Here is a 23649-nt window from a genome sequence, read left to right as displayed (position 1 = left end):
TTTCCCAATCGCGACAGTTTTCTTCTTCTTCAGTTATTTTATATAACACCAACGCAACCCGAATGTATGTACACTATTCTAAGGCAATATGATCAACGATGGTTTAATCGTCCATATACGGTAAAAGAAGCGAGCAGAAGAGGAAGAAAGAGGAAAAGAAAATTTATTGTTCTCAATTGTTTTGAAATGCTTACCAAAAGCCAGCATTTCGGAAAAGTTTTAAGTTAAACACTAATTGAAAAAGACATGCCACATCCTATTTAAGACACATGTATACCCTTTGTGCAAACACCTAAAGCAAAAAAGAAATGTGAATTTTCTCTATTTGTTGATGAAAAAACCAGGAAAATTTATTGCCTACAATATTGGTTCTGATATGAATGTAGTGCTCTCTGCGAATAACTAAAGCTTAGCACTGACAGGATAGGACTATAATGAAGAATAACTGGAATCGCTTGATGTAAATGTTTGTTGTTGGCTTTTTTTTGTTGAGATGAAAATCATTTTGGATAAATCTGGGGGATTGGTACGACTATAAAAGGGCTTGAGTAATAAAATTTATTCGGTGAGAATGGTTGAATGCATGAACTGTTATTATAACTGATGTTGAGAAAAGTGTAGTAATAATAACACCGACGAAATACCTTCTTAGTCTGGTGCGAGTTGTCCTTTCGCTCATATTGAATGTAAAAAGCGATTTTATGGTTGATTATCGTATGTGGGTCGGCCACGAACTCGAATCGCAATGTTGCCAAGCTGGAATCGACCTGGTTTGGGCCAGGGAGCCGCCGTCAGCTAAAACTTCTGTCGGCTCTATAAAATTGAATTTTGATCCGAATTGAGTGGGGAAAAAATCTTGTCTTCCTTAAACCTATCTGCATACGAGAAAAATATAAGTGCTTGAAAAAGTATGCAGGTATCGCTGTAATTCAAGTTGGCACCCATCAATACAAAAAAATGTGTAAATCTGGAAAATCCGGTAAATGCTTTTTTAAAGTAATTAATTATTTTTATTTTAAGATAAGCGAAAAAAAGACTGCTCAAATTGCACAGCCAGTAAAAAATCGATCTTTTCAAAAAACAGAAATTACAATAAATAAAAATCGTCCACTCTATTCCTTCCCAACGTTCCAAGAATACATGCTGCATTTCCTCTTTGAATAGCAATTGAAATTCTTTGCAATAAATAATCTGTTGAACGCTTTTCCCCTGATGCTCTTTTCATCAAAGATCCTAATTTCGTGACAAATTTCTTTGTTTCTGGGCCCATGCAACCTAAAGATTCAAAAGCAAGCGGGGTGAATAAATATTTTTCTTTAAGTTTTCTATAATGATTATGCTTTAATCTCTCCGCTTTCTCTGCAACTGAGCGTGCTTTTTTAGAAGTTTCACCAATGTATGAAGGAGCCAACGTATCACGCACTGTCACATCCCATAAAAGAGATTTACCATGACTCCACGGAATTAGAGTCATACCATCAGGTCTTTTACCGTTATGGGAAACTATTTATTTGATTTTAAAAGAAAAATTGTATTTTGCCAAGAGTTTATAGAGCTCTGTTAGGTCAAAGAATTTTTCTTGGGAGCAGTAGAATAAACTATTTGTTTGTACTGACTGATGACTGTGAACGGTTGTTCAGATGTCGGGGTCACCAATTTATGGGAAACTATTTATTAAATCAAGATAATTGTTTGTAGTTTGAGTCCATAAGATTGAATGATTTTATTGACAAGAAATCCCTGTATTTAAGCAGAAATGTATAAAAAGCAAAGCATATTTGATCGGTCTTAAATTAAAATATTTCATTTCTTGAGACATCTTTCTGAGTGGATTCACTTGTTGCCATACCGTCATCTCTAGAAATTCCTGGTGGCTGTAACAGAGTTGGAAAATCTGCAGCAGAAAAAGCATGAGAAAACTCTCTGTTTACAGAATCATGTCGCGGCGTTATGCCTGTCTTAAGCTTGCATGATAATCCATGCAAACCTCGCATAATTGGGATCCTAAACGCAGACCAACAGCAATTCTCGCAGCATTGTTATCTAATAACAAACCTAGCTGACTCGACGGGACAACTTGCAGCCACTTTGAAGATTCTTTAGTAGATGACGCAAGCAGTCTCGCACGATCAACAGATTCACCAGATTCAAACATCCCACTAAACTTGCTATTAACCAACGGAGAGTCCCAATTCCTCTGTACCTTCCTCTCATCATCACTACCTGGAACAAATTCACTAGGAATCGAACTTACTAATCCCAAAATACTATCATCGACCACCTTAATATTAAACCTACTCAAAATCTCATCAGACAGACTGGACGTCGAATATACAGACGACAGATACGCAGGAAGCGCCAATTCCTCAACTTTCCGAATACCTAATCCACCGTGAGCTAACGGCAGGGTAGCCTGATCCCAAGAAAAATCTAACAGCCTAACATTAGCAATCGCCTCAAGCGTCGAACGAAAAACTTCATCTACATTCTTCAAACAAGTACTCAGAGAAAATGCCTTAGAAGTACGCAACAAATAGTTAAACCTACAGCTTCCTAAAGACTTCCTAAAAACGCACAAAGCCGGATGGACGTCCATCAACTTCAAACGTTCGCACATCACCTTTATTTATTCAATCTTAGAAGAAAACATCCTCTCTAACCCTGACTCAAAAATCGGCGAACCTAAAATCTCAAGGGAGGACATCAACTTCCTTTATCCCTCGCAACAAAGCTGATATCTCAGCATACATATTAGCCTTATCCCCTTCAGAAGCGTTAACAAAAAAAACCTCACACTTCTTCGCATTCAGTGGCAAACCTGACAATGCACAAAAGTCTAACACTTTCCTAATATCTTCCATCACTACTGAAAGAACATCACCAACTGAACCATCATCTAAATACCAACCATTAAGTAATTAATGTTTTTTATTTTTAACATAAAACTGACACCATTCGGAATAATTTCGCCCATGGAACCATGTCAAAAATATTTCATTTTATATTTTTAAATAAATTTTCAAAAATCAAAATTTTATAGAGCGAAAAGAAGTGTTAGGCAATGTCGGCCCCCTAGACCAAACCAGGAAGGTCCCAGCTTGGCAACATCGCGATTTGAGTTACTGGTCGATCCATCTACGATAATCAACCATAAAATCGCTTTTTACATTCAATATGAGCGAAACGGCTTTTTAGGACAACTCGCACTTGACTATCTATAACGTCTGTGATTTTTCTTCTATGGTTTTTTGTCTGGTTCGATTGCCGAGCTTGTTGCCGACTCGATTTGGTTGAATTCGTCAAAAATATACATGGTATTTGATGATTTTCATCGTTTTTTATGAAGGATGTGCATTCTTTTGATGTGATAAAAATATTGAAATAGATTTTGAATAAGAACCGGGACGTATTTTAAACAAATGAAGGAACAGATTTTATAATTTTTTTTGTAATATACTTGCCGTTTCTAAAGGGTTAAAACAAAAAAAATCTAAATCTAACTAGTCAAAGAGTTTACAGAGCTTTTACGTAATAAAACGTTCGCTTTTTTGTAATAAAAATTTATGCGCCTACATTTAATGTGTATCCCATTCTACAATCGTGTCCCATAGCACCGTTTTTATTATAAGATATTTTATACTCTCCAAAATTGAATGTAAAATTCGACAAAAATACCATTTTCCATTATTTTTCATTTTCATTTTGTATATATACCACAAATTTCGTCATGTACCCATAGACATCATATTACATTAAACATTACCATTCTCTTTAACACTGGATTTGTCTGTCTGCACCTCATATTTTATTTATAAGATTCTTCCAAAGCACATTGCTGCCAGCTTTTTGAATATATGTATATCCACATCTATAGAGTGAGAACGAAAACATATAACCAATTCCCATATCAATAACGACAGAATATATCGATCATGTACACAGTTAGTATACAATTTGAATTTTTTTAAAGAATATATTTAATGTTGGAGGAGTCTTTTTTATTTTATATAAACATTCGCTTTTGATACGTTTTCCGTTGCAAGACGACATTTTAAACAATGAGGCATAAAAGTAGGAACGCTCAAGGATAGTTATTGAAATTTCATATAGGACAGTATCTCGTTAAAAATTCAAAATTGTTATTCACGGAAGAATTTTTAAAAATTTGTTTTATAAAATGTAAGTCTGTAAGTCCATCAAAAATATATTTTTTTGAATTCATAGGCAGCCAAATGGTTTTGTGAAAGTAGAATCGGTATGATTGATAAGACTTTCCGACTAGCTCGTTCACGAAAACAATCTGTTCTTTGGTACCAGGTTTTCTACAAAATTCCTATTTGAGACCTCAAAAACCAAGTTCGAAAGATAACAATTTAAGATTGAAATTTTCGGTCAGTGTGGGATTACTTTCGATTTTTTATGGACAGTTAGGGATTTCAGAACGCATTTTAATCCCACTAGACGTTTGGCTATGTAACAATAGTTCGAAGGGATTAAGAAGGGAATGGCACAGTGTGAAGGTTCTCGGTAGATTCCCTACTGTCAGGTATATGAAACATTGTCTTCATACAGTTAAATTATTAAAGAAAGTGGCACATTTTTAATAAAAATTAAATCCACAACTTATTAGATCCACAAATTTTGATAATCTTGATAATGAATAGTATTTTGGATTTAGATTCGACAAAATTCAAAAAGGTCATACAATGCATTATCACAGCTGTCAGAATCTGTGAGAATATCTAGTATACGAAACGAGAAGGGCTCACTTCGGAGTCAGTAAATCAAATTAAATCACAACAATATTCTTGAATCACATTGTATATCATTTATGAGCATCTTGACGCAAATTGATACAAACGACATTTTTGATTTACCGTGATTTACTGTGATTTACTGGAGTGAGTAACCCCTCGGGTCGAAACATCTAGAAAAAAAAATTACCAGCTCGAAATATAATAAAAGTAATTCCAGTGGGATTAAATTTTAATTCCAAAAAGATGCGGTTGCTTACAGTTAATCTTTAAAGGATTAAAATCTAGGTCCACCCTTCTATCTGTGTGTGAGAGTTATATCATTGACATCCTTTAAGTCGCAACACGTAGCAAGAGTCTCGATTAACAGTGTCAGATGAGTCGCAAAAATTACTGTTTACGAGACAATGTCTAAAACAATATCGAGAGCTGTAACTATTTCTGTTTATAGTATAGAAGGATTTTTTGAATGTGGACCAGGCTCCGTCGGAGCTATTTTTTAGCGACTCTTTGTTTACATACCCAGATAACCCTTGGTCCCAATAGTCCAATGCTGCAGTCGTTCCATTTTAATATTCTTTTATTTGCTGGGGAACTTCCACTAAAAGTCAAAAAAGGGTGTTTTTTATACGTGATTTACTGCCGCTACAGGCTATAGACATATATGTGTGTGGGCTCATTGGATAGGTATTGTCAAGGAGATACGAGACAGATATCTCACATGTCCTGTACCATTGTTCGAAAACGACAAAAAAATGTTTCTGTCGAAGCGCGGAAAGTTTGATGAACTTCAAAACGTGAAATTTCGCACCTGGCGAATGTTTATCTTTAGATCAGTGGATTCCCTGACAGAAGCTTAACCTAGCTTTACAATGATATCCCACTTGCCATAGAAGTGACAGGTTCAGGTTACTTTTTTGGGTTCAAAGTGAATAGTGTTACAACACACGAAAGCAAAATATGAATTTTAGAAAAATACACGAATTATGCTGTTTTTGATGTCTGTATCCACTGATCTAACCATAAACATTCGCCAAGTGCGAAATATCACTTTTTGAACTTCATCAAAATTTACAGCCTTTGGCTGACACAATATTTATGTAATTTTTGAACAATGGTACAGAGGACATGTAAGATATCTGTCCTTGCCCCGTTTCTCCTTGACAATACATATCAAATGAGCCCACACACATGTATGTCTGTAGCCTGCAGTGGCAGTAAATCACGTATAAAAAGCACCCTTTTTCGACTTTTAGTGGAAGTTCCCCAGCCAATAAAAGAATATTAAAATGAAACGACTGCGGTTTTAGACTACTGCGGCCAAGAGCTATCTGAGCATGAAAACAAAGAGTCGCTAAAAAATAGCTCCACGGAGCCTGATCCACTTTTAAAAAAAACCTGATTAGATATTATTCTATTGATCGTATACCGTTAGTTCGACTAATGCAAGACTCTCGAAACATCGCGAACCGACTGTAGGACTGCCTAAAAACGCAAATGGAAAAAGCTAAAAAGTACTTATCCAAAAGCAAACAGATTTAAAAGATTTGAAAAAAAAATCCTAAATCAACAATTAATTCCATTTGGCACTTATTGTCAAAAGCTTTTTTTTCGATTCCTTTGCAAATACAATTATGTGTGTAGTAACGAAACGTTCTTCAGCGAGAAACGATGAATGTATGAAAATAATAACGACTACATACCCCATCATTGTACTATATACGCTTGGAAATTACGCTTTCCTAAATACGAGAAAAAAATATATCTGTACACTTTACCCACCGCACATTTATTTTACATGCTAATTTATTGACTTTAAATACAAATACAGACAGTAAAGGTAAGAGATTTTATGTTTGTTTTAAAATTATGCATGCAAACGTACGGAATATTCCATGGTTTTTCGGTTTTGGGTGTATATATGTATATGGTGTATGGAAGTGGGTATAGAGAATGGGAGGGTAGAATATGGTTCGGATGAAGATATATTTTTATTGAGCTTTTATCTCTAACTTTTCGTTTCTACTATTTTCTTTTTGCTTTTAATTTTATACTTATACGATTTTCGCGTATGTTCTCAGTGGTTCTCGTTAAGTATAATGTTTTGAGTTATCGTCTGCAGCTTATAAAAACATTGAGACTAATGTATTCAAACTGCAAAAACCTCCATCCGGTTATTTTGGTATATTTACTTGGAACGTTGAGAGTTGTCGATTTGTGACCACCAGAGGTCACGCTTTCGCGCCGCTACAGAGATTTAATGGAACTACTTTTCAAACGACTCCGCTCAATTATCTGATAAAAAATTGAAGGGTTTTTGAAGTTACTGAAGATTGAATATCTTCTGCATCATGTCCGGAGCGATAGCGGAGGACTTGACGCAGTCTAACTTCCAAAAAAAGAACGAAGAAATTTTTTTGAGACGCGGCAACTATATATAGGCGAGAATTTAAGTTTCTTTCCTTTGACCTGTATCACCACAAATCCTATTTTATCTTATTCGCGCTTCAAATACGAGCAAAACGAGCTATCACTCGACTATGTGACTTTAAAATTGCCTGAGATACATCGTTTTGAAGTTGGTCATTTTGATAGAAAATGCACCAAATTAACGTTTTCCAAACAATCAAAATCTTTCAACTTACTCTGTATGTTTCTATCTATCTGTCTATCTATCTATTTATCTGTCTATCTATCTATCTATCTGTCTATCTATCGACGGTCGATCTCGGAAACTAGTCAGCCTATCTCCATGAAATTTTGCAGGAACCTCACTTCGTTCGGGCTACAACTCGCGAAATTGCCTAAAAACAATCGTCCAAAACAGATACACAAATAACTATTATTGGCCTCGAAGTGGTTTCTGAGTGTGGTTTTCGAGGGTCGGGAACGCGTTTTCGGCTGTAGCTTAGCTGTATTGAAACCTACAGAGGCGTGCGACCCATCAAATGAAAGGTATTCGTAACACGATTCGAACAAAAAAATAATTAAAAAAATCGGGGCAGATTCGTTTCAGCTAGAGTGATTAGAGTGACCAAATTTTGAGCTACTCGAGCGTAGGATGAAAGGACTAATATTTTTTTGGGTTATGAGAGATAGAGAATTACTTTCTTCGGCAAAGTCTCAGAGTTTTACGAGTAGAACAAAGGGGCATATGTGAAAAATGACGAAAGTTGGAAATGGGTGGGTCAATTATGTTTTTAGAGGTATTTCTTGAATGGTGGCAGATAGAGAGTTACTTTCTTCGGCAAAGTCTCAGAGTTTTACGAGTAGAAAAGAAGTACATTTGTGAAAAATGTCGAAAGTTGGAAATGGGTGGGTCAATTGGGGTTTTAGAGATATTTCTTGAATGGTGGCAGATTTTCGTCAAATTTCGAATTTCGTCAAATTTTCGAATTTCGTCAAATTTTCGATTTTCGTCAAATTTTCGATTTTCGTCAAGTTTTCGATTTTCGTCAAATTTTTGATTTTCGTCAAATTTTCGATTTTCGTCAAATTTCCGAATTTCTGTTATAAACTGTTATAAAAGGCAGTGTTCTAAAACTTCTAAAACGACTGATCAACAAAAATCTCTTCGAGAAAAGTGTGACGCAGTCTTTGAAGTACAATTTCTAAAATGAATGATATCGCTAGAGTTGACGCTTTCAGCATCGTTACGCAAAAATTAAATTTTACACCCAATTTTAGTTCAAACAAGCTGGCTTAGTTTTTCTCATCATCTGCCAAATAATTTTTACCAAAAAAAATTTGACTGGAAACAACCAAAATTTTACCAAAAAATGTTCAGGAACAGACCAGCAAGAAAATTTATCTGCCACATGCGACGCAGATTTTTTTGGTAAAATTTTGGTTGTTTCCAGTCAAATTTTTTTTGGTAAAAATTATTTGGCAGATGATGAGAAAAACTAAGCCAGCTTGTTTGAACTAAAATTGGGTGTAAAATTTAATTTTTGCGTAACGATGCTGAAAGCGTCAACTCTAGCGATATCATTCATTTTAGAAATTGTACTTCAAAGACTGCGTCACACTTTTCTCGAAGAGATTTTTGTTGGGATTGGTAACAGTATAGAGTTTTGAAATCGCTCTGCTTAAGAAGTGGAAATGATGATGTGTTAGTTTTTTTTTATAATGCTATAGGAAATCACATTGGACTACTTACGTTAGGATGGATAGGATAAAATGGGCAGGCTTTCCAAGCATCTAAGCCTCAAATGGGCATGTTGTGCATACCAATATTTTAGATAGCTTTTACAATTGCAAAATCTCAAATCATATGATTGATCTACCCTATCGTTACTGACACGACGGTAAAACAAAGGTATTGTATTTTGTTGTAATTTCGTAGCCCGAGTTTTAAAATTGTCGTATAATACAAATTGTATTGAAAACCACACGTAAAGATAGGGTTCAAACGTAGGTGTCGCCAGTAGTTGACTTTTTAGAATCAAGGCTGTCACGCACAATCATGCATGAGTGGTACTCTTAATAGAGTACTGAAACTTGACAGTGTGTCATACAACTGTAAAACACTGTTAAAAACCATTTCATACAAAATAATACTTTATTTGGCAGTTGTCGACTATGACCACTTTTGCTTGAAGTGCGTTGCTGTGACTTATGTATGTGACGTTTGTTTTTCTTACAGACTTTTTCCAATACCCTCCCTAGAAAACAAACTACATTTATTAAGGTGGTAAAGACGTTTATGAAACTCTGAAACTTGTTTACGATTCGTTAGTCTGTTCACTTTAAGTCTTATGAAGAAACAGAGTTTCTCAAACTTATTTTAGACTCTAATTTGATTTTTTAAGAGAGTTTGCTTCCTAGAGAGGGTATTGCCTTTTCCGGTCGATAGAGTTGACTAATGTCAATAACAAGATAGCAATCATTTACGATAAGGAAATACCATATGTCTGACACGGGAGTGGAGCCCGTGATGTTTAGAGTGATTGACCCACCTGGACCTCCAAAATATTTGATGTGATAGCTCATTTGAAAGGTATTTTCAAGGGGAATTAAATGAAAGAAACATTGGCCAAAAAAATTTTGTCGGTATTGTGTCTGGAAGTGAAAATGTGGTTGCCTACGGTTTTCGATGAAATTTGCCAATAATGAAAGTGCAGATACAAATACATACTCTTTATTCATGATTACGTAATCAATCGTTTATTGAAAAATTTCATTATTTAATTCTTCGCTTTCCACCTTTGATTTTTTCCTCTTGTCTATGCAATTTCTACTAGGAAAAGCATTAAAAGCCAGTGAATTTTCAATGAGGTCTAATGATAACATTACAATAAAAATTTCTGTTACATGCAATGCTCACTCCGAAAATAAATCCATATTCTAAGTTCAGAAGATTTAACCGCACACAGAAATTTAATGTTTCATCATCGCGTTTCGTTATCACAAAAAGTCGTATAAAAAAAATACGAAATACATAAAATCCCATTAGGATGACGAGTTTTTCTCGTTGCTTTTTATAACCAGTGTGTTTTTTTCCTCCTCTCTTCTCAATGTCCCATCAAGATATGATTCACTACCCATATAATACTTTGACATAAATACTTTGAGTATATTAAAAAGATATAAAAAAAACAAGGAACCACCATTGTTTGTCAAACAAAATAACGATAATATCAATTTTTTATGTATTTTCCTTTCGACTAGATCTATGTACATAGTTGGTGTACTCTTTTCGCATAATACTTTTTTCTTCGTTTCTTCTTTTTTTGGTGTTGGTGTCGTCTCCTTTCATTTTATAACAAAAACAATATTCCATAAAAAGTTTTAAGTCAGATTTAATGATAAGATGGGCAAAAGTATGGTACATTGAGAGAATTTTACGATCCCATAATAATTTCACAGAAATATATCGCCTCAACCATATATTATATGATCGGCATACAATCCATTTTCTCCTCGCTTACATTACAATATTGACGAAAAGAAAAAGTAAAAATGAAAATTGTGTAATGAAAACTGAAGCGCTTGTTTGCTTCCAAGTCGCCTTAAAACCTTCCATCCACCCAAACCAGCTAGTGTATGTGTAATATAATAAAAATTGACGGAAATTTATTACATGATAACTCATACATACGCATACACTGGCATCTATATAGGGAAAATTACGAGAAATTAAATTTAAAAGCAAAACGAAACAACCCAACACATCCACTTACACACACATACACCATTTTCCCAAGCGTATTTTTAAAGACTTTAAGACTAAAACGCTGTGCATCCGACTAAAAACAGCAACAGGCAATTTCAAATGCCAATGCCACGCTGGCATATTCAGCAAAAAGAAGGAAATAAAAAAGAATTATTAAGAGAACGGTTCGTTCCCCTTTGACATTGAGGGGTAAATAACCCCATATTGCTCGTTAACAGTGACGTATCGAATGGAGAATGTTTCATGTTTTTTAGGGGGTTAATAGTTCGTTGAAGTACATTCGATTCGATGTATGCCTCATTTTCATAATGCATAGGATGAATAACACAAATTTTATAGTGATTTGGATTTCCTTCCAATGGGCGGTATTGCCCAATGAAAAGACACATGCTCCAGGCAGAATGTGTATTATACATTACATTACATTACCATGTATGTTATTAGTAAATGTATAAAATATATAGTTTAAATTCGAATGCATCACTATTCCGTAAAATAATATAATTTCTTTATAGAAACAAAAATGTTGTGGTGATGTCATGCGCATAAATAAAATATTAGCACAAATTGAGTTTTATGTAGGGCGGATTTTGTACCCATTACACAATGTAATGCTAAATTTCTATTTTACGAATTCGGGTTAATTTTATGAAAGTGTCGACTTTGAATTAAAGAACTAAACATAATAGTACATTACTGCTATAAGGCTGTATATAAGAGACGTGTACGTATACGAGCGCTTGTGCGAGTATTAGTACGAGTCTCTTATAAACAGCCTCATATCAGTGAGGTATTTTATCGCAGTAGGCAAACATCTCTTTATCTAGTGATATAATTTTGCTTGCAAAACACAATGCACACACACCGTATGCGATAAACATTATTATCAGTAAACTATTTGACGACATAGAAGATGATAGAGACTGCAAGTGGTAAGATTTGAACCACCACTAAATATACAAAATTTTGTACAAACAACAACTGAGTCTGTTTTGTATTCTAATACGCCTCGATCGGCAAATTGCACACAAGAAGTACCATTATTTCATTCGTTATAACAAAAATGTTACTATATGAGACCACGTAGACTGAAAATTTTCGGCTGAGGCAACTTTCTCTAAAACCAATTTTTTGCGGAATCGTCACTCGACAGTCTGATATCGACAGGTGTATTCTAGTTATTTGTGTATCTGTTTTGGACGATTGTTTTTATGTTTTTGAGTGCCTAAAATCAATCGTCCAAAACAGATACTCAAAAAAAATTTCATGTAAGGGGTCGAAAACCCGATAAAAATCTCGAAACTCCCTCATTTTCGGCCCCGACACATGAAAATGATTTTTGTTGCATACTTTGGACTCTAGTGAATGAATTCAATTGAATATCAATTTATCTACGATTTTCTTAAGGGCAATTGCAATAGTTTTGTATGACCAGTTACCTCAGATCAAATTTTTAACACTTTGAGGCAATAGAGAAAGGACCAGTCTAATCAATTACGAAATCGAATTAAAAGAGAAAAAGTAGAAGAAAGTAGATGACTAAACAAATTTAGAACAGTTTAAAACGGGTTCACCGTTGACTTATATTCGTTGTAAGTTTAATTAAATATGTCACTGTGCCGAAAGTATACATTATGGTGGTGCTGCATTCGATGAACCGGCGAATTGAGCTGTATGTTCGATGATGGCGTAGGAAGGCAGAATAGGTGATGGTCGTTTTGCCGAGTAAATCGTTGTGGTACGTGAGTTGTGATACGCGATAGGTGACAATTCTTTCGTGGATGATTTTGTACAGAACCATTTCATCTAGTTCGAGACGACGGGTTTCCAGTGATTTCATTTTAAGATGTTGCAGTCTATTCGGGTAGTCAGGTTTTGTCCAGTTGAATCGGTAGTACTGTATCCTTGTAAATTTACGTTGCACCTTTTACACTTGTTCTTTGTACTTCACATAGTAGGGGTTCCAAATGGCACCGCAATACTCCAGTCTGCTTCGAACATACAACGTGTTGTAAAGCTTGATCAGGCTAGCCAGACGTTTAAAACTATGAGTACTTCTAAAGATAAATCCAATTAGTTGGTACGATTTTTTTGTGATTTCATTGTTGTGGGTAGCGGAGCTTTCTTTACTATCAAACGTAACGCCGAGTTCCATTTTAGTCGTTTTCTTTTCGATTGGCGTATCTTTTATGGAGTATTGATGGTTATCGGTTGAGGTTTGCAAGTTTTCGAACACGCCGAACACTTTTCTGGGTTGAGATTCAAATCATTGTTGTCACACCATTCCGAGAAGGATACGACGTCCGATTGTAAGCTATCTAGAACCGTCTGCCAAACTCGATTTTTTTAACCACCCTAACGTCACATGATTTTGTAAAAATAGATATTTCGTTATGTTCTAGACACAAGTGATCTGTCATTGGCACTCACATGAACCATCTGCACTTGATTGCAGCAGCACTCTTTTTATCGACTATTTACTCTGAAGCTTCTCAGAGCTTTAAGCTTATTTTCAATTACAATATAATGGAGTTCTGATTTCTAGTAGAATTTAACATAAATTCGAAGCTTTTCAAATATGACAAAAAACAAATTATTTCGTTCTTATCATTGTTGCTGGATTCATTGAAAGAAGGCAACATTCCTAGACTACAAGCTTTTCATTCTATTTATCATCCAGACAATAAAGATAGATCAAGGCCAACATCAAATTTCAACTCACTGTATTTTACGAAACGTAACATTGACATCTGTGTGTACCAGCTTCAGAAACTGAACGTATTGGGCAAAAGTACAATCTAAAAGAAAATCCAATTCATTCCCATATGTGTCACATTGAACCAGTGTTATGTGTACATAACGAATTTCATCAAGATATAGTTGCATTTCTAAAGACATTCACCCCCATTTTATATATCTACCATACGTATAGACTGCACAGCAGTACAGTACCATATGTATTGTACAATGTTAAACAGAGAGAGAGATAGAGCAGTCATGATTTTTGACCTTTTGTTTAGCTATGTGTAGCAGATAAACCATGTCGTATCGTCTTAGAGCTTTTTATTAAAATTAATCTTCCACGTAATTGCACGATATTAAATGCGATGAAAGACAGGATTGTATTATGTGAGTTATATTGTGAATTATCTTTTTCTCGTTAAAATATTTTTGTTTTTATTAAAATCACAATAACGACTTTCAGCAGCCCCGTCAGTATAGTGTATGTGGTTTTAATCAATGCTGAATGATGATATTTTAAGTCTTCCAATTGAATGCAGAGATTAGTTTATAGAATTTAATTAAATCTTAAAGTAAATTTCTGTACACGATCTCCCGTGTGTAAGCTGTGCAATGCATGTGTACATTCTTATAGACTGTTGTACGATAGATACGCTGTTCGTATGGAACTAATTGACAGAACATATTAGCTTATAATGTTATATTCCAGTCTGCACGTGTAATCAGTTCTAAACCAGCATACCTCTTGCTTGAAGAATAACTTGTTGAATAATAAGAATGTATGGCAGTTGCTCTACTAAAACAAATCAAAATCCATGAACCATTCAACATAAATAAACATATGTCTAGAAATAAAATACCGATCCCATCGAGTTATTGTAATACAGGAAATCTTGTTCCTTGTTGTTTGCGCATGCGAACATATCCTTTCCGGTTACTGAATTTGTTTAAGCCATTGCTTTTAGTTTAACGTAAAATCTTTTACTCCATTCGGGTTAACATATTACTATACTTTTCATTATAAGATCTTTTCATCTTCACGAAATTGATGCCTAATCTTTTCCTTCAATTGTTTAAACATAAATTTTGTAAATGACTGCATAAGCAAGAGCTTGTTGAAATTTGACTCATCGTTGTCTGAAACAGATGGGAAAGGGTACATTGATAAGATGGCATGTCAGTGAGTACCGAATAGGATCTTAGTCGTGGTCTCTCACAATTTCAACGATCTGCTACCAATATCAACACATAATAAACAGCAAATAATTTTTCCAATAATGTTTTTATTATCATTTATCATCTTCACAATGAACAATTCAACTGAGACGATCCCAATACGTAATCCTTTATGGTGTTATTCAGTTCAATAGGCTTGCAAAACTACTCGCACATTGTATGTATGCAAACATTTGCATTTGAATAATAGAGATAACAGCCGAAACAAGGAAATTTGTAGTTGTAAAACCGTCATGTTCTTATGTTATCTTAATTAGGTGTGTTTAGATTTCATTAGCATTTCACTTGCATTATGTTGCTAATATTGTACATCTCCGTGAATTTGTGGTGTTGGAATAATTTATTGTTTTCGGTTACTTCTTTAGGAACGGTTTGTCTGTTATCTTTTATCGACAGCGTCGACAAAAATAGTGGATGAATTAATGTTACACTAAAACTAAAAGAGTACAAGATTACCATTCAAACACATAGCCCCACCCGGACACTTGATCTAGATACTGCAGATTGCAGCTCTCACATTCATACTTATGTTAAAGTTGAAGCTCTCTTTAATCCTAGTTGCTTATAGTGAACGCAATGCTCTAGATAGTTTGAAGGTTGTTTACGAATTGCCATTACATATGCAATTCGACCTCTTGTAAAAATAAAGCTCAACAGCTTCTGAAACCTCAGTTTTCAATTACGTTTATCCCTGACTTTACTCAATTTTTAACTGCCTGTAATTACCCTAATGTTTCTGTGCTTTTGACATATGATCTCAGAAAGTTTCATTATGATAATTTCATTCGCATTATGGTTGGAGAGACTTACTTGAATTATGCGAAGCTTATAAAAAGCATGCCATCATTCATTGAACCTAGTAGAATCGATTGGCGGTTTTTTGTTAATGCTCGTTGGTTGACTAATTTTTTCTATATATTCTATAATCATCCATCTTACCATGGCAGACGGCTAGACATTTCTTCCATTGTATTCAAAATTCATTAATCAACCCCCTCCAGAAAGCTTTGCACTTTCCTTGACAGTTATCAATTGATGATTTTAAATGAAAGCAAACAACTATCGGCGACTATAATACGTTCCATTGTTAAAGAATTTCCTTGTTAGTGTGAACATGAATTTCCTTACAGTCTTCTTTTTTCGGTCTGACCATAAGAAATAGGTTGATTTTTCCATTACTTGCACATTCAAAGTGCTTATTCATTTCGTTTTCGTATTGAATGTTGTAACAAATAAGAATTTGTAACGATAAAAACAAACTGTTCGAGTCGAAGAGGACTTGCAACCATCCGATATTCAATTATCCCACGGATTGTAATGGTTTTTGTCGGACCGAACTCAATCTGTTTTATCACGAAGCAACTATATAAAAGAACGAAAATTGTTGCTTTCACCATAAATTAAACGCTTCTTGTTATATTTCAATTCATTTTTTCCCTCGCACCATTCACCAACAATATACACGACAACATAGCCATTATTTTGTGTAGAATATTTTGCTAGCAAAACCACCCAAAAAAAGAGAGGAAAATCTCCCGAAAATGCACTATTCATGTTGCTATAATGGCGTTCAGATTGTTACCACAAAATTGAATATTTAGTCGCTGTCTGATGAAAGTTGTTACTTGGCTTCGGCTGAAATATACGGTTACGTATACACGAAAAGACGCTTTTGGCAATATGCCAGTTTCGTATTTAATGGAAGAATATTTTTTAGCCTTTTTATCGAAGTTGCTATATCTCCATACAAATACTATGATAGATGCCTGCTTGTAACATGATCGTTTTGAATGCACACTATATCCTAATGCCATTTTAAATGAAAAATTTGCTTATAAGTTTTTTCCTTTTTCTTGAGTTATGGTAGAATAATAAACGGGAAACATATATTTTCCATTGTCGGAAAATCATGAGGCTATAATATGTGCAACTACCGAGTAATATTTGCTGTAACTGCCAGTTTTTGTGTTGAATACAAGAAAGAGTTTGAAGAAAATTGAAGGAGCTACTTCGATAAATTTGTAGAGCCGTCCAAAGTAGATAATCGACCAGGATGGGGTGGCTCGAAAATTTCCAATCGATAAACAAAGGCTTTAAAAGAAAATTAGATCAAAAATTCGCTTCCATGTTCAAACGACAGTATTGTATGGACCAGGCATGACAGCCGTCAGTAGAAAGGTCAATGAAACTTTTAAAATATGTTTCCTCCAATTAATATCAATAGGTTGCTGAAGTCACTTCAGCTCCACATCAACATAAACACCCTAAGGTGAGACTCAAGTCGTTTTCAAAAAATCACCCGGCTATCATTCCTGGTCATCGACAATGATGACAAAATTAAACGACGAACTGTGACTGATAGTGATCTTCTTGTAAGGTCCCTGACCGTGATTTGCGGACGCGAAAACCTGACAATGATTTGCTTATGTAAATTTACATGTAAAGTAAATTATACCGTAAATCTCGATTCTCTTGGATCTTGATTTGCGGTATGATTTGTATAACCTTTTGGAATACCTCCAAATATCGGTCTCTATTGAACTTCATATAAAATATGACAAATCACGGACACCATAACGCAAACATATGCAATTAAAATATTAAAGTTAATTTAAGTTTTTCAATTAATTATGAAGCCAAATGTTCAATCTTCACAATAAAGTTAGCAACTATTCTTGGATATCAATGGATTCCAAGGAAATGACGCACAAAGTTAAAAATTGTCACAATACCACAAATCACGGCCAGGGACCTTACAGTAAAATGCACGTTAAAATAAATGAAGTAAAAGATTTCGCATTAATTACCGTCCGCTAAAGGTAGCTAAGTGGAACTTCATTGAGTAGTCAGGTGTGTCATCGTGACGGTACGGCCGTATCATGCGGATGGCAGTATGTCTCGTATATCTCAGGATACACTTTCGTTCAGAATATACGGAAGCATCCATAAAGGATTTTATATTTTGTATGAAGATAGGGGGGTAGGTACTTCGAAAATTTCTAAAAAAACGCAGATGTCCTTTATGGATGGTCTCTAACGACAAAATAGAAACATTTTTGGGTTATTCATTGAGTTTTAAGTTAAAACTTTTAACCGAAAACGTATACAATAGCGTGTTCGTGTCGTTTACACCTCTGCTCCTACCATTATAAATGGTTACTCTCATTTTCCGTATTTCACTGAAAGCTACAATTTACCACACTAAAAAAGTTACTTTCAAGATCATAGTTACTTGAAGCTTTAAAGTTTTGAAAGTTCGAATCTTCGACTATGTTCGAAAGTTTGTAGTTGCGCATTATTTCAATAGTTTGGAAACTATTCACAAGAACAACATATTTAAGCATAAATTTTGCAATAATCTTAACGTTTTTGTTAAAATTCGTCTAACTACAAAAGATACTTAATTATCCATTTAGTGTTTCCGAGACATTGATGTATTTACTGCTTATCACAGGGACAATCATTGTAAAGCAAAAAAAAAAGAGAAAGGAGAAAAAAAATCAAATTTCTCAATAAACTTAATATTGAACAAAAAATTTAACTTTTCAGGAAAAATAAATGATTGATTACAGAATGATGACGTTAGCAAGAACAAAATCTCAATAACGAAGCGAACATATAATCCACTTCAATATAAATAATAAAATATTTTTCGAAATATTTTTTTTTTCGGGTAAGTAAACTGCTTGGTGTACACAATTTTTTTTTTCTTCGACTTCTTCTTCGTCTTGCTTGTTCTTTGGCACATTATATAACGTTTGTATAGCTGAAGTCAATTAAGTTAAATATGATGTGTCAGATGAGTTTATCGCATATTGAGATCTAATAATGACGATAGGATAATTGTATTGAGTTAATTGAATTGTTAAGTAAAGACGATTTTATCTATTATTATGGGGAGGATGGGCGAATTTCTTTGCAGCGTTTGACATGAAAAACCTTTTTGCTTTGTTAGTTAATTTTAAAATATTACTAAATGAAAACAAAATCAAGATCCTTCAATATGCAGCACAGAGACACAAACATTAGTGACTTTAATCGTTACTATTTGATGTCTTACCTTTATGACCATATTTCAAGACTGAAACCCACCCATCGTTCTCTTAAATGACTACTGAACTTTTGAATTTAGTTTTATTTTTTCTACTGGGCAAAACCTTGTCAATGTAAAATTGAATTTACCATTAAAACAAACGGCTTTCAAATGCTTTAACATTGTTGAAAATCTGTTGGTTATCTGATGAAGTGTCGGATGAAGTACAGAGTTACATTTCTGTTTTCCACGATAGAAAAAGCGCTTTTTGTGAACTCGATTACATCAGCAAAGCATTGAAAATCATTTTTTTCTTTGTATAATGTTAAAAGATGTGGGCTATCACATTCTACTAAGCTGTGTGTTCCAGCTTTTTGGTGCACACGATAAAATAAAAGGTCATTCAAGAAGTTAAAACTAAAGTTATACGAGCATTCAACCTTCTGACGCATCAGTGACCTGGCCTGTGTATATATATAGAGTATCGTTGGCGAAATTGGTTGTGCGCTAAGAACATAAATTATAAAGTTAACGACTTTCCGATGCGGTGTTACTTGACGGTTGTCATTAGAAGTTTAAAACTAGTAATTTATCCAAAGTCTCAAATAAGTATTTTATGCCACAATGTGATTGAGGTATGGATTTTCTACGGATTTTCTTGGTACACTGATTCCTACAATTTTGTATTTGCTAGTCGAGATCAATCAAATCGATTTTGAAAAGAACATAATATTTTGTCCAGAGCACAGAGCAAAACTCAAAACATAAATTAAACAGCTTTTAGTGAAACGGATTTAACCTTATACAAGCGGCAAGCATAAGCAAACAGCCTATTTTTATCATTAAGTCTATAACAATATTTGTTTAAAGGATTGGCTAAAGGATTTATACAAAATCTTTTACTTCGATAGTTTGAACACATTTAGCGATGTTTCATAATTTGGATTGTGTTGAGTTTTTCATGACTTCGTCCAAAAGGAATCAGGAAGCATTACAGAATTTCTTATCATCACGCTTTCATAGCTCTAAATTCTAGTCTTTCTGAGAAGTCCGTTGATCCGACGTCATGTCGGGGTCAATAAATATACGAACCCGCGAGTATCCGGGGGAATGCGAAGATATTGACATAGTAAGGGCGTCGAAAAAATGTTTTTTTTTTATTAAAAGTATTTTTTTTTCAACGCAAATATCATCTGTAAAAGATGACAGTTTAACCGAACGAATACTGCTGGTAGGTTCGTAACGATTGGGTTAAACGCGGAAGTCTTTTTTCTTTCGCCAGAAAAACTGGTATAACGCCACTGAACTTTAACGATATTACCCACGAAATATTGGAATCGAAATAATAATTTTGTAGAACTTCTAACAATAAAAAAGGGAAATAAAAATAAATTTTCTTTTTCACAACCGTTTTCCGGCTCACAGATTTATAGGCAAAGAATATGCACAATAAAATGTACTTAAAACCGAAACCATACATAACATTTTGTGTATTTATGCGATATATAACATCCATTAATGGTATGTTATGGTTAGCGCTTTATTATGTTTTTGAACTGTTTGTGTATGTTTCGTGTAGATGGGTATGTGTACATAATGTCAATTGTATGATATTCTCCTTTCTGGCAAAGACAGCTAAGTACCCACCGACATTTTACGACTTGACATTTTCAAACCGTAATTTCAAAGATTATCCTTCACCATATATATACGATGCATGTAAATAAAGTATTTTAGGGTAGATCCTTTGTATACGATAATTGAGTGCAATACAATTACGTAAAATATTTTAGAAAATAAAAGGTTTATCGTTGTTTCCATTCTCAGTAAAAACAATATGAGTTGTATTGTTCAACGAAAATCCACAGTGAGGGGCTGATCACCAGTAGTATCAGAATGACTTCCTAGTCATTATCCTTTTTGTGGGTAGTTTAGTGGGGTCTTTGTTTTAGTGGATGTTTTTACTTTTCCACAAATTTACTGACCTTTTACAAAGAGTAAGGGTATAACAATTCAATCTATTACGCCTTACTCAGTAGTATTAATTCGCCAAAGTCCGCCATCTTCTACTACTTCGCTCAGTGTTTGGTATAAAATATTTTACTTACTTATCCATCTTCGGTTCAGTTGACTGCTTTATACGGTGTTTAAGTAAAGCGAGATGGAAAATAAACTCGGGGCCTGCTGTCATCGATAATACAAAAGAATCTGACAGCATAGACCCCGAGATGGAACAATAGGTTGTCGTTTCGCCATATCTCTCACTTAAACGCTTAATATCAGTCTTTTTTTTTCGATTAACGAACATTCGTGTCTTCTTATCGCTAGCACTCTCGGTTCAAAAATTTATGAAATGGAGGAAGATTTTAAGATGTCAGGAGATTTCAGTTATAATTCAAAAATGGAACAAAAATTATTGAATAGCAAATACTCTTTACGACCAAATTATTTGAATTCATTACCGTTTAAATTCTTGGTGACAGACCATCGTTACACTTCCAACATAACAATATAACATTTTGCTAAACTTCAACCACATAAAAGTTGTTTTGTTCTTTCCGCACCGAATAAATTTAATCGGAAAAAGCTTTAAAACAGTAAAATCGTCAATATACTTACTACCCAGTTGAAATAAATTTTTCATTTAGTGAGCACACCCATTCAGAATAGTATGTAAACTCGCAAGCATTGCAAGTACGAATGGAGCTATCACATGTCCGTTGTTAGCGAAACATCTTTGATATTTAGTTGATGCAGAATTCTTTATTTTTGAAACGGTAATTTAACAAAACGATTGAAAAATGTTGACATGTATGAGCCATCTGTCAGATATTTTTCAGGCTTGATGTGAACCTGATGTGAACGCTTACGTTTCATGCATTTTGCACGGTCACACTAACTGTGTACTAGCCTTTACTAATAATAATCGATTGAAAGACAGCAAAATTTTTGAATTTCAATTTTAGGATTTTTTAAAAATAGTTTTGGAATGTGCGGGACATAAAATCGGTCAAACCATCCAAGGTTTTTCTCCTTTTGAACGAAAATATTTGTCTGAATGACTTTCATTTTGTCGTGCGAGTCCAAATCATCTTAACACTGACAAACCGGTCTAATAGTTATGTGATTATGTATTTGTTCTTTTATCTGGCACTACCCAGTAATCCAATTGCTCGCAATCCAGCACCGACTTTTTATTACATCAAATGTTATAAACCCTTCGAATATAACAAAATATGAAATAAATGGGTAACAATAAAAAATCTCTTTCAGATAATACCCCATATCCCAAACTATTACACACCGTATATAAACGAAGCCACATCTCGTACCAAACGTTTGAATTATAAATCACCGTATTTACAGTGCAATAATACGAAATATACTGTGTGGTTTTGCGATGCATGAAGTTAAGATAGGAGAGTATGGTGCTGAGAGCATGATGTCTAATGTGAAATGATTTTTTATGCTTAAATGAAATGCCATATCACCCAAAGTGAATAAAAATTTATAAAAAAAAGTTAAGTTGAAAGAAAACGAAATTTCAAAAATTAAAGGAAACGTTGGAATATGTAGGACAGAAATGAATAGAACAGACAGAACTCAACACGGCAACTTAGTTCTGAAGATACTAGCAGTAATAATGATTTGAAAGGTGATAAAATGGGAATGCTAGTGGTTATTCTGTATACCTATTGCATGACTTCATGACTTTGCAACCTAAATTAGACATGAATAAGCCAACGTTAAAAAATTGATAGTCTCTGTCTAAGCCTGATTAGTCGGTGCATAACTTTGAAGTATCGTCCGAATCTATACCGAATTCCACAGTTACGACATGGTAAGCGTAGACATCTTTTAACCCTTCAGAATCGGCTATTTGCCGGTTTTCAATTACAATGTCAATAACAGGTGGTGAGGTCTTATATAGAAAAATGAATAATATTTTTAAAAAATGAAGTAAAAGATTTTTTCATATCTTGGGCATAAATTACGGAATTTTTCTCGTAAATTAGGCCATCAGCATGAAAAGATGTGTACGCATTTGTTGTGGACGGTATATTTTAGGCAATTTCGCGAGTTGTAGCCTGAACGAAGTAAGTAAATAACTATTGTGACAGATTTAATCATTGTGAGCATGCTGTTTACAAAAGCTTGTTTTTCAAGGTTAACATTTTTGTAAGACTTGAATTTCACAATGATTTTTTCAAAATTCTGAATGCAAAGAAGTCTCCTGACCTCAAAATTATTAATTGGGCAAATAAATTGCAAAATTCGGAATGATCAAGAATCGTGATCTGGTCTTGATGATCAACCGTTCCATTTACGTTTCGTTCACTATCCGTTTTTTTCGACAGAAACACTTACATTAACGCCGCTGTAGACAATCAACCTTTTCACAAAAGGAGAATTCTGTGTTTCCAAAAAAACATCGTTTGAATTGTACACTAAAAATTGTACCTGCAAGCAAGTATCTTAAGAACTATATAGCGTCAGCGACAAAACCCAAGTTTATGCGCTCATATACACCAATCCATAATATTATATTGCGGACTGAGAGTTGGTACATGTCGTCTTTTTCTGTGTGGAAATAAGAACGAAACGTAATATAAAATAAAAAGTCCAAAGGGATTTCCAATGCCGCACCACCAACCTATGTACATAATTGTAACTTCAAAGTCTATAGAAATAAGTAAATGAAATTTGCA

At 34.3% G+C, this 23649-nt stretch overlaps 2 long non-coding RNA genes across 2 annotated transcripts; one reads left to right on the top strand and one right to left on the bottom strand.

The window, feature by feature from the left end:
- Positions 1–654: 654 nt before the first annotated feature.
- Positions 655–23398, bottom strand: LOC119080826. The gene is made up of 4 exons (XR_005088385.1): positions 23388–23398; positions 20914–20925; positions 5015–5021; positions 655–804 (listed from the first exon to the last, which is right to left on the bottom strand). It is a non-coding gene; the product is annotated as an uncharacterized LOC119080826 (long non-coding RNA).
- On the top strand, positions 945–3020 carry LOC119080813. Its single transcript, XR_005088372.1, has 3 exons — positions 945–996; positions 1641–1642; positions 2916–3020. It is a non-coding gene; the product is annotated as an uncharacterized LOC119080813 (long non-coding RNA).
- Positions 23399–23649: the final 251 nt, after the last annotated feature.

This window comes from Bradysia coprophila, unplaced genomic scaffold, assembly GCF_014529535.1.
Source record: "Bradysia coprophila strain Holo2 unplaced genomic scaffold, BU_Bcop_v1 contig_350, whole genome shotgun sequence".
NCBI classification, from domain to species: Eukaryota; Metazoa; Arthropoda; class Insecta; order Diptera; family Sciaridae; genus Bradysia; species Bradysia coprophila.
The sequence above is the reverse complement of the archived record's forward strand: the minus strand, read 5'-3'. Positions and strand labels throughout refer to the sequence as shown.